Below are 13,521 nucleotides of genomic sequence, written 5' to 3' on the forward strand. Positions count from 1 at the left end.
TATGGCTTCTTTTATCTGAGGACGCTACAATGTTTTGCCAGCTAAGGAATGGAAAGGTCGAGGGAGGTACCAGTATTGGGCTGTGCTGAGCGCAACAGCTGGCCTTAATCCGGCCCTGTGCAAAATGCAAGGCTCGGCATTCGTCTCTCGACCTCTGGGGAGAGAGAACGCTACTGGAGCTCTGACTACCTGCCACCTGGTGAGCACTTCTGCACTTCAGATTCAAGATGGCGGATCGTGCCAGCAGGCGAGTCAACACTGCATTGAGCTGATACGGTGATCGTTGAGCACTGCTACGATGAATGTGCTTGTCCCAGCAATTATTAGAGACCTCTACGGCATTCCTAATGAGGAACTGTATGGTGTTGCCCTCAATGGTTTGAGAAGAGTCTTCGTGAAGTTTACGAAGGGCAGTTTCTACAGCAGTATGGTGCCTGAATACCAGGAACGAAGGATGTGCCTTAACTTGACGGTGGAGTGTGTATGCATGATGTGTCTACATACTTCACATGGGTTAAGGTACGAAGCATACCGTTTGAGGTGACGCAGTTTGGAATTGAGGACGTCTTCAGAAACTACGGTGTTGTTCATGAGGTTAGAGGGGGGGTGGAGGGATGGCCCATATGTAGGACTGCCGGAAGGTTCCTACACCCTCAAGATGACGTTGATGAGGCCTGTACCATCATATGTTCTGTTGACAGGATACAGAACTCAAGTCTACGTGCATTACGCAGGGCAAAGGAGGACGTGCCGTCTTTGTGGCTCGTTCGAGCACATGACGGTGCAGTGTGCACGTAGGGCTACCCCAAGTGTGCCAACGCTTTTGGAGGAGGAACGACAGCTGAGTACGGTGGACATGGAGAGGAATGGGGCGGATGGACAGAGGAAGGCTCTCTGGAGTGAGGAGGTGGAGAATGAGGGGGACCTGTTGGGGACGTGTGTCACACTCCCAGAGGTGGCTAGTGAGGATCCACCAAGCCCTGTGGCGGAGGAGGAAAGGGAAACATCGATGCAGGAGGTGTTATTGGAGACTGTGCTACAGGATTGAATGTGTGGCTTTTACAGGAGGAGGATCTAGGTTTGTCCTTTTGAGGACAGGTGGAAAGGTTTTTGGGAGGCTAGGGATGAGGATGTGAATTTGCTAGACTGGTGGGAGTTGTATGCAAAGGCGGAGATTGCAAAATTTTTCAAGGCATGTGGCAAGGAACGGGGACACTAGCGGTTTGGCCTGCAGAATTACTTAGAGGGGCAGTTGAATGATTGTTATTGGGGGGTAGGGAAGGTGTGAGTGGTGTTATGGGGGAACTTAGAAGTCACTTAGTGGAGATTCATAACGAATGGTTTGATGTACTCCATGTCAGGGCGGGCATGGAGGACGTCTTAAAAGGTGACAGGCCGTCCGGGTATGTACCAAGGAACTTCAAGGACAGACAGTTGATGACTACTGTGGCTCATTTAGTGGTGGGGGGGGGGTTATGTGCAGGGTCAGTGTCTTTCTGATACAGACAGTATCAGTAGGTATGCAGATTATTGGTCTCGGGAGAAATGGAAGAGGAGGGAGGGGGATGTTGGGTTGGATTCATTTCGGGTTTGGGGCAGGGGGACAGGGAAATGTTGAAGGGCAGCATTAAGGAGGCAGAGGTGGATGACGTGGTGAATGGGTTGAGTCAGGGGAAGGCACCAGGAATAGATGGTTTATCTAATGATTTTTATAGAGCACACTGGGAGAGTCTGCAGAAGTGCCTAGTGGAAGTTTTGAATTATATGTTGAGCAGTGGTAGGATGGGGAGAACACAGAAAACTGGGATTGTTGTATTGGTGCCTAAGGGAAGGGAGGGAAAGGGTTTGGGTGAATATCGTCCATTGTCATTAATGTGTTCGGATTATAAAATTTTTGCAATGATATTGGGTAATAGATTGAAGAAGGTAATTGGGGCTGTGATACATAGAGGTCAGTATGGAATCCTGGGGTGAAGTATGAGGAATGGGCACAGTCGGATAAGGGATTTTATAGAGAACTGCCCGGGGGGGGCGTCCTTGGTTTGGATTGGGCTCAGGTTTATGACTGTGTGAATAGGGAATTTTTATGGGTCTGTTTGGAGAAGTTGGGTTTTGGAGGGGGGGTAGTGAGTTGGGTGAGCACTCAATATGAGGGGGCAGTTATGTGAGTGCAGGTTAATGGAAGGTTAGGGGAGCCGGTGCTGATGGAACGGAGCTTAAGGCAGGGTTGACCGCTCTCACAGTTGCTCTTTGCATGTGTGCAGCTGTGAACAGGGAAATGCGAGGGTTAGAGGGGGCCTTTATGGGGGTAATTGTTGGATATGTTGATGACACCACTGTTCTGGTAATGAGTGGGGGGGCTTTAAGGAGGGTGGGTGAGGTAATTAAGAGTTTTGGGGATGTTTCAGGTATGGGAGTTAATCTAGCGAAGTCGAGGTTATTGGAGGTAGGGACTTGGGTTGGGGGAAGATTGGGGGAGGAGATGGGATGGTCAGTTAGTGACAGACTTAGGGTTTGTGGGATATGGTATATGGTGCAGGTGCAGGATTGCAGGAGGATCAACTCTGAACTAGTTATGAGTAGGGTTCTGGGCAAGCTTAGAGGTTAGAGGGTTAGCGAAGTGGCGTTACAGCAACAGATTTTGGTTATTAACTCACTTGTGTATAGTAAGGTATGGGGTGTGGCGGAGGTGTTCCCTTTGAGGCCGCAGGACATTCAGGAAATACAGAGGAGGGTTTTGAGGTTTGTGTGGGGGTTTGGGAGGACCTGGCTATCTAAGGAAGTGGGTATAACGGATGTGAAACGGGGGGGGGGGGTCTAGGATTGCTGGCTTTGGGGCCTGGGGTAATGGCGTCATATATTAAGCAGAGGTATATTAGGGTGGGGGGGGAGAGGGGTGTTAGGGTGGATAGGATAATAAGGGATGCTAGAAACTGGTGGTGTGGCAGGGACTTGAGGGATTGCGAGGACTTGCTGAGGTTCTTATTGACAGTGAGACAGGTTTCAATACTGAAGGTTAAAACATTGGTGGGTGTGGTGTAGGGACGGGGTGTCTTACAGGGGGTTGCCGTGTACCTCTTGTATAACTGGGAGGTGATATGGAGGGAGTTCAGGCTGCTTAAGATACCAGCAAGGGTCAGGGAGTTGGTATACCGTTTTTTCATGGGAGTAGTAGCATCCAAGCATGTGTTGCATAAAATGGGGTTGGTGAGGGAGGCGACATGCTTGTTCTGTGGGGAGGAAGAAACCGCCTTTCATGTGGTATATTTTTGCTCATCTTTGGGGGGGGTGAGGGTCTGGATGGGGGGGGGGGTGTTATCAGGCTGTTGGGGGGGAGTTGGTCGTTCCTTAGGGCCTTGTCGTTGGATGTCAGTGGGGTATCAGGGGAAGTAGGAAGGGCTTTGTTGTACGTTATGGTGGATTATTTGCATGTTTCTTGGGAAATGAGGGAGATTAAAGGTCAGTTGAGGATAAAAGCGTTAGCAGCTAGGTTCTATAGAACAATGTGTAGGAATAGATTAATCTATAGGGGGCGTTGGGAGTCCAGTTTCTCGGAGGGTTATCGTAACCTCTCTGTGGCGAAACTCCTCCGGGCTCATGGAGGCGGGCAAGGGTCTGGTCTCCTTCCGTGAATGGTGGGTATGGTAAGGCTGTGGAGTTTGTGTTGTATGTGATATGTGGGTGGAGTATGTGAGGGCTTCAGTTTGGACCCTGGTTGTGTTCCTTGCGGGTTAATTCATCTTTTATTCCAGTCAGAGACACCCTGATTTCAGTTTAGTTCCACATATGTCATATATATTTTTTGGTAATTGGATAATTAATACACTGACTGTCAGGGATTGGTGGCTTAGGCATCTGTTATGGTGGCTTATATATAATGTCATAGGCATTGTGCTGTTTTATACTTTATGTGAATTTGGTCCATTGTGTTACCTAGCATGTCCACAGGTAGTTTTTTGAATTACTTTGGAAAAGGTGTTTGGAGACGTTATGCTGGCTAAGTAGGTCAAGAGTCCGATAGTATGGGCTGTTTATTGCATATATGACTGTCTAAGATTTAGCTGCAGGTACTTCCTGTTATTGTTTTATTCAGTGCCCGATTTATGCTTATTACATACTTTCTAATGTTAATGCATTGTACGATTTTATTTTTACAATGATGTACTATTGTGTTTCAGATAGGGAGATAAGGATTTTATGCACTGTAACTAGGCAGTTTTGATAAATTACGTTAGGATTTTGCTATGTGGGCTGTTATTATATATATAATGTTGTGTCTTTTACTTGCGGGTGTTTCCTGCTCAGTGTTTATGTTGGGGGTTTCATTGTGAGATGTGCCATTGTAATATTTATTTTAGGCTTTGGTTTGCCTAATGTGCTGTATAATTTTTATTTTTGTATGTTGTATGATATTTACTGTGTACTTTGTGCAAGAGGTCTAATTGTACAGAGCTGTGAGGGGTTTTGTGAGTGCACAGGCATAAATTGTGAGTTTTTATTTTTGCTAATGTTATTTTCTGTGCTGGAGCTATCTCGCTCTTTTTATTCTGTTAAGCGTTTCCTGCTCTTTGCGGGACGCTTTATTGTGGTATATCATTCCACTGTTTATTGTAGGTTTAGGTTGTCTTTTCTATAATTTATTGTATTGTATAATTTTATCTTTTGTATGCTGTATCATATCTTCTGTGTACTTGATGCAAGGGGGTCTTATTGTACACTGTTTTGGGGGGCTTTGCTTTTTTGCACAGGCATGAATTGTAGATTTTGACTTTGCTAATGTATTTTCTATGCAGGAGTTTTCTTGTTCTTTTCATTCTGTTAGGTGATGGTATATCCTTTAATACAATATGAACGTAACACTTAAGGTATGCTATGGGGTGGATGGTAGGTCATTGTATTTGCAAATGGCTAATTATTGTGTTATTTTATTTATTTATATGTTGTACTGTGTTTTTTTTTTAAATAAAAATATAAAAAAATGCAAGGCTAGTTAAAAACAGTTTGTACGAGCACTGAAGAACTTGGCAACTTACCACACGTTGTGGGTTAAAGCGCGACAGGCGATTGGTGTGTTCATCTGTAAATAATAGAATGTTTGTGCTGATTTATCAGTGCACTGAGTGAACATTTGCCTGTTTTTCCTGTGTGTTCAGTGCTAAAAGTGTGGTGTAAGTATGGTGGCAAGAGTATTGAAGTTCTTGGAAACTGCTCCCAGAGAATCCAGCCAAGTGAATAACCTTGAGAGTGGCACCACACTGGCCCTCATGTGGCCACTTGTAATTACCTGTCGACCTGTGACCACACTCAAGGGTCACTGGCAGTGTTGCTTCATAGCGACATAGATCCTACCGTTAGAGCTGATTCAAAGGATTACTCTTTATTCGAGAACAGGAATGCCAAGGAAAAAATACTTGCTGAGTTGGATTTTCCTAGAGGAACTGACAGTGTCAAGAATTATGAGTGGCTCAGAGCTGAAGCCGCACAGCACTTTCGCTTAAAATTCATTCAGCAGGGCTATGAGCCGTTTAAGGAGGATGAGATAATACTGGAAGCTCTCACAAGCACGGGCATAGCAGGGATACTTATGGAGAAACCTTCCTTGGCCGCTTACAAAAACAGGACTAGCATCATCGTCTGTGGAAGTGATTCATACCAAGATTCTGTTACTAGAACAAAATGAATGGATCAAGAAACCCAAGAGACTAAAGGGAAAGGAAGCAGTTTTTGTCTATTAGACTGAAGACTGACCTTCACAAACTGTACGTGGCTGTCGTGTTGGGTGATACATGTGTCTGGGTGTACGTAAGGGTGATACATATGTCTGAGTGTACGTGTGAGTGATACGTATGTCTGAGTGTATGTTTGGGTGATACATGTCTGAGTGTACATGTGGGTGATACATTTGTCTGTGTGCACGTGTGGGTGATACATGTGTTTGGGTGTACGTGTGCATGATACATATGTTTGGGTGTATGTGTGGGAGATACATATGGCTGGATGTACGTGTAGGTGATACATGTGGCTGGATGTACGTGTTAGTGATACATGTGGCTGGATGTACGTGTAGGTGATACATGTGGCTGGGTGTATATGTGGGTGATACATGTGGCTGGATGTACGTGTGGGTGATACATGTGGCTGGATGTACGTGTAGGTGATACATGTGGCTGGGTGTACGTGTTGGTGATACATGTGGCTGGGTGTATGTGTGGGTGATACATGTGGCTGGGTGTACGTGTGGGTGATACATGTGGCTGGATGTACGTGTAGGTGATGCATGATATACATGTGGCTGGACGTGTTGGTGATACATGTGTATGTGTGGGTGATACATGTGTCTGGGTGTATGTGCATGGGCTGTACGTGTTGGTGATACATGTGATACATGTGGCTGGGTGTAAGTGTTGGTGATACATGTGGCTGGGTGTATATGTGGGTGATACATGTGGCTGGGTACGTATACATGTGTTGTACGTGTATATGCATGTGTCTGGGTGTATGTGTGGGTGATACATGTGTCTGGGTGTATGTGTGGGTGATACATGTGGCTGGGTGTACGTGTTGGTGATACATGTGTCTGCGTGTATGTGTGGGTGATACATGTGGCTGGGTGTACGTGTTAGTGATACATGTGGCTGGGTGTACGTGTTGGTGATACATGTGGCTGGGTATATGTGTGGGCGATACATGTGGCTGGGTGTACGTGTTGGTGATACATGTGGCTGGGTGTACGTGTGAGTGATACATGTGTCTGGGTGTACATGTGGTTGAGGCACCTGGCGGGTGATAGCATCATCAGGTTGTTGGAAGAACACGTCAGTTTTTTCTCATTATAAATTTATATATAACATTAAGACCTAAGAGAGGTCGAGCAGACTATTAAGCCCCTCATCATTTGTTCCTTAATTAAAGCAGATTTTTAAAAATAATATAAACACATGACCGTGAATAAGTAACTGTATTGATCTCATGATTTTTGAGACTGTTTAAGATTTATCGAAATGTAGCCAAGAATTAATTTCTCGTCAATTGCAATTTTGCAATCCAAAAAAGTGATCGTCCAAAAACAGGCGCAATCAGGAGAGAATTTTGAAACACAAATTCAACTCGTGGCCACCAGATGTCGAGAGTTAGGGCAATGACTCTTTTGCTCACAGATAAATCCACATCATGTCGGCAGGTTTTCAACAGTGTGGAAAACAAAGTAGCTGTACCATACTTATCGGTTCTACAGCGGCAGCTTGTTGTGTGGAGGGGGAAGGGAAGGAGAAGGAGTTGGTGAAAGAGGAGTAACTATGGAGTGTGTATACTAGTGAATAAAGTGTGAATGCTGTTCAGTAGTTCAGGTTATTTCTATTGCAATTTTCAGTCCTTTACATCCTGCAGCAGTGTGAGTGAGTGAGTGAGTGAGTGAGTGAGTGAGGGAGTGAGGGAGTGGGTGAGTGAGGGAGTGAGTGGGTGGGTGGGTGGGTGGTTAAATGCATGTTTGTGTGTGAGATTTTAGGCATTTACGTTTGCGGAAATTTGATTCTTTAACCACTAGGAGGTCATCGTTAAATATCATCAGATGCTTAGCGAAATTCCGGAGTTGTACTCAGGCGTGTTTTAAGTTATCTTTTCTGCATGCATTAATGTGTTCAGTGAGACGTGTTTCAAGGATTCTTGTTATTTCACCTACGTATATTCTGTCACAATCTCCACAGGGAATAGTGCAACCCCCTGCATTGACTGGTTCTAGGTTCTTTGATTTAGTCCGAGCCAAGTCTTTTATGAGTGTGGTGTTCGCGATGACGTCTAGTGTTAGCTTGTGACAGTACTTAGAAGTTTCAGTGTAACCTGGCAGTAGGGAAGGATAGCATTGTTATGAGTGGTGTCAGTGTTGATCTCAAGAGCTCTTTTCTTGCAGTCGTTGATGAAAGAGAAAAGAAAATGTAGCTCAGTAAAGGTTTGGTGTATGTACAGTGCTAGTCACGGCATTATGCCGGAGCGTTCACCCGGCATATTGCCGTGACTTAGCGTTGTATGTACACTCCTCGTCAAATTCGGTGTACTCTTTGAAAAAATCCGGTGTTGATGCCTCTTTTGGTTTTCGTTTCATGACTGGAATAGAAGTAAGGTCATTTATGTTAAGGGCCTATTGAACGACCAGTCTACATACGAGTCAATCAGCACGCAACAGTGGAAGACACTCACCAAGGACATCCTGTACAAAGCCCGTCAAATACTCAGATGGCCCTGATACTGATCACACTTCTCTGTGTTTATTGTGTCTTTTGAGACACTTTATTCACACTATCGTGCGGATCAGTGTTCTTTGTTGGTTATTCCGGCGTCAGTGTCAGTCCCAGCCTCCGCAGGGTCAAAAGCAATATGACCTCACAGCGTCTCCCCGCATGCCACTGCCCCTAGCACATAAAGGAAAAGCTGACCAGTATTTTTTGCTTCAAACTTTTACTAAGAAGCAAAGCAGAATGCTTGATTCTTGCTGTCTTAAGCATAGACAGCAATGTCCACTATCTTTACCATGGTAATATAGTACTAGCAGGATTTTCCTTAATTGTCCTGCTAAGGTAAGAGATGGACTGTCTCTTATCTTATTTAACTACAATTGCAACGCTGGACTCTTGCAAGGAGCAGCGGCCGCGTGAACCCGGTCATATACTCGTACTGCATCTGGGCTAAATTACTTGATACAGAAGTAAACAAGATCCTTGCCCCTTCTGAGAGAGCTGGGCCCCTCAGGGGTGAAAAGACTGAAAGGGGCTGAAGGGAGCTGATGCCCCCTCCTGGAGAAATTTTCTCCACACTGGGGGGCAGTGGAGGTTCGCTGCAGGTGAACTACTCATCACTTAACATTAATTTGATTTTCTCACTCGCCACCACTGCTGGTTGTCTTTTCTGATCAGCTTTAGTCTGCGTGGTTTCTGGAGAATCACTAATTTTGTTTTCAACACTGTTTAATTCTAACAGCACTAGTTTATTTATTGTCCGCTTATTCACTGCACCTTTGCTCAAAACATCAACTGTCCTGATGATTCCATTTGCGTCAGGATATATGGTCACAATTTTTCCAAGTGGCCATTGAGACCTCGTACCATCATTGTCAATAATCATTATGTCACCAGTTCTTAAGGACTTATGATTTTCAGGAACACCAGCTCCATAGAAGTGTTCTGTCAATGAAGTGAGATAATCTCGGCAAATTTTCTCCCATCGTTTAATCACTTTATTAAGGTCTTTGAATTTATGTCTGAGTTGCTCAGGTTCGAAATAAGTAGGATCCTCTATGATTTCTTTATCATTCATGGGAGGAACAGGTTTGGGCATTCTACCATGGAGTAAATGAGATAGACTTAACGCTTCTAAATTGTCCAGATCATCGGTAACATAAGTTAGAGGTTGACTCTATTTTCTATTTCAGTCACAACTGTATGGAATTCTTCTAAGTCGATTATCTGACGATGAAGAGTCTAACTTAAACAACGTTTTGCAATGCTGATCATTCTTTCATAAAATCCGCCGTGCCATGGAGATTTAGAAGGAATGTATCTCCAACGACAACTGCGTTGATTCAGCATCTGCTGCACCTACGGCTGATCAAAGATATTGCTTATATAAGCAGCACCAGCAACAAAGTTCGTTGCATTGTCTGAAATCATCAGTCTGGAACATGCCCTTCTGGATGCAAACCTTCTGAATAATTTGATAAAGGTTTCAGCAGACATGTCAGTAGCTTCTAGATGTACTGCTCTACTCGTAGCACAAGTGAACAAACACATGTACACCTTGATGGGAACTTTCTCAACTGTTTTGGTTAAAATTATTGGTCCAGTGTAATCTACACCTGTCACCTCAAATGGAGTGATATGACAAGCTCTTTCAGAGGGATATGGAGGTGGACCTGGATACTGACATACTCGCATATCGTAGTGACGACAAGTAATACAGTCCTTTATTTGTTTTTTCACACTTTGTCGACCATGAGGTATCCAGTAGGATTGTCGTATATGAAAAAGTGTGTCAGCTACCCCACCATGTAACACATTACTGTGGGCGTTTTGCACAATCAGTTTTGTTAGCCAATGATTCTTGGGGATCAATATTGGATGTATGGCTTCTTTAAGTAGTGAAGAATTATGAATTCTTCCTCGAATCTTTTCTGAGTCGAGATAAAGTCCTAAAGAATTAATCATAACAGGTTTCTTTGGGGATTTATCTTGTGTTACTAGAAATTTATATTCTGTAGAGAAAATATCTTTCTGTATTAGTTTCACCCAGTATTTAATGGGTTCAAGACATTCATAATTAGGTTTTATTTCTTTAATGAATTTAAAGACAAGAGCTGTAACTCTTAAGAGTTTACTCAAAGATGAGTATTTAGATCCGTCAATGACTAATTCTGTTGTGTCTACAGTATTTACACAGCTTATTTCTGCTGTGCTCAAGCAGACTGTTTCTTCTGGCATAATGTGAGTTTTTTGCTGAGGCCAGTTATTTTCATTAGAGAGCCAGTTCGGTCCGTGGAGCCATAATTTATTATCCACAAATTTCTAGAGTGGGACACCACGTGACAACATGACAGCTGGATTCTCTTGGGTAGAGACGTGGAGAAAGAGATAATCTCTCTGCATCTCTTTTATTTCTGCTACTCTGTTCTGTTCAGAGACCAACTTACTCTTATTATTTCTTAACCACTGGAGAACTGCTTCATTATCACTCCAGATCACGATTTTTTCAATAGTGAGATGATCAAGTACTTTGTTGAGATAGACAGCTAATTTTATACCTACATAGAGTGCTGTCAGTTCCAGTTGTGGTACAGGTCTGACCTTCAAGGGTGCTACCCTGGCCTTTGAAGTAATTAGCGTACTTCCTTCAGCATTACTCATGTAAGCTACAGCGCCATAACCTCTGGTTGACGCATCACAGAACACATGTAATGTGTACTTGTTTCCCTCTTGGCCTATTTGTCTGGGAAATGGAATTTGATGAAGTTCTTAAAGTCCTTGGATATTTCATCCCATGCTTGACTCATTTCTATAGGCAAGTTCTCATCCCATCGAATTTTGAGCTTCCATGCATCTTGCATAAGTATTTTACCTTTTGTGGTAATTGGTGAGACGAGTCCTAGAGGATCAAAACATTGTGATACCTCTGACAGTAAACTACGTTTAGTGAGTGGACTGCATGATTTATTGTTTATCTTTTTGAGACTTAAAGTATCTTCCTGTGTGTTCCAATTAAGTCCCAGCATATTGTTGCAATCAGGAATTTCAGTTTCAGGGAAATCTTCTTTGATAAGTTCCCTTAATTGCTTTGAATTAGTATTCCACATCCTGCTTCTTTCATCTCCTTGTTAGCTTCTCTGTATAAGGATTTCAAATCCTCCTCTTTATTCACAGTACCTTGAAGATTGTCCACATAGAAACTTTTCTTTAAGATTTCTTTGAAGGGACTTTCAGATTTCTTCAAATGTGTATTTAGAGTAACTTCTAGTAAGAATGGAGAGGATGTTGCACCAAACAATACTGATTTGAAACGATAAGTTTTCAAAGGCTTCGAGGATCATGTGGATTTTCAGGCCACAAGAATCGAGTATAATCTCTATCTATTTCTTGTAGTCCTACTCCTAAGAAAGCTTTTGAAATATCTGCCGTGCAGGCATATGGGTTTGTGCGAAATTTCATAAGCACGTCTCCAAGCTTCTCAGTTAGTGAGGGTCCGGTTATCAGACAGTCATTAAGACTTGCTACATCTTTATTAGCACGTGCGCTGTAATTATATACAGCACGTAGTGGAGTGGTTTCAGAATCTTTTCTGACTCCATGGTGCGGGAGATAATGAGCTTCTGTCTTCAACTTATCTTCGACTACTTCCTCAATGAAATTATCTAACTGTTCTTGTATGATATTATCATAGACAGTCAGCAGCTATGGATTCTTTCTGAGCTCATGTATTTGGTGCTTTCATTTGTCCGAAAGCCATGCGATAATTGTTAGGCAGATGTGGTGGATTTAATTTCCATGGTAACCTAACCCAATACTGTCCATCTTTATAATTGACAGTGTCCAAATATTGGTTATAAGTCTGAGACTCTTGTGGGCTTGGTTTATTTACATCAATACCTATCGCATCTAAATCCCACAACTTATCAACTGGTTCATTCATTTCTTCGAGTAATGATAATTTTTGCTGTGATACATGACCAGTGGTTATTCTTATAACTAGTACATTTTCCACTGAATCAATATCAGTTTCCTTCCCACTTTGAGAGGGAATGGGACCACATATCATGTGGCCTCCTGCTGTTTTCAGCAAGTGAACATCATGTTTTCTTACTATATTTTGCACAAAACAGTGATAATAATCACTTCCAATGATTAAATCAATTGGACTAATTGTGTCCGTCTGTATGTCAGGACAGGCTAACTTGACCTTAGCTGCTTTCAGTGCTGCAACTGTTTCTTTTAATCTCTGGATCTGCACAGACTTAGGCAAATCATCTACTACCACAGCTTCTGCTGTCGTTTTCCTGTTTCCTAGACTAACAGTGATTCTGGCTAGGTCATATGTCTGTTTACCAGAATTTTGAAAAAAAACCAGCTATATCTAACTGTACTTTGGCATAGGGTTGTTCATTCAGTTTCTGTTACACTGTTCTTCTTACGAAGGACCTTTGTGAGCCTTGATCAAATAGTGTTAGCACATTGGTTTTGTGTAATTTACTAGATAACTCAACTCGAGCTATCGGGAGAGCAGTTATTTTAAACTTATCTCTCACATTTAATGCTGTTGCTTGTTGACTTCCTGATTCTGTGGAAGTCTTCCGCTGTTCAGCAAAAGTATTTGGGAATAATGCTGTATGATGCATACCCTTGCATTTAAAACACTTCTTCAGCGAGCATTTACCTCCCTTATGTTCACCTAAACACTTGATGCACCTTTTCAGCTGATGAACACGTTCTTTATGTGTTTCCATTGATGTGTATTGACTACAATACTGTGCCCAATGTGTTCCATCACAAAGTACATATTCTGGAGTACGTTTATGTGTGACAGTCTGTTTTCTGTATGTTGTATTTACAGCTTGATAAGTGCCTATATGGGATTTCCCATTATGTGGTTTAGTGGGAGTAGGTATACTCTTTTTATACTGAGTTGAAGGTTTATTATCCACGGGATTTGTGGATTTTTCATCTTGTCTCGTTGCTTGCATGCATGAAACTATTGTTTGTAAACCATTGCTAATTTCCTCACAAGTGAAATAGCATTTATTGAACATAATATTTAATTGTTCAATAGTTTGTGGTGACAGCTTATCCTGTACAATACCACTGATAAACCAATCACATTGTCTTAAGTCATATTTAGCACCTAGAGTTCTGAGACTATTGCCTAATGTGATTGTAAATGCCTGTAAATCTGAAAAACAATGTTTGGGTGGCTTCAAGCTTGATATTAAGACTGCATGTCTAACTCTAGCCTTGTCAGCATCAAAGTAATTGTCTGCTAAGACACGTA

This window comes from Cherax quadricarinatus, chromosome 15 (genome assembly GCF_038502225.1).
Source record: "Cherax quadricarinatus isolate ZL_2023a chromosome 15, ASM3850222v1, whole genome shotgun sequence".
In the NCBI taxonomy this organism is placed as follows: Eukaryota; Metazoa; Arthropoda; class Malacostraca; order Decapoda; family Parastacidae; genus Cherax; species Cherax quadricarinatus.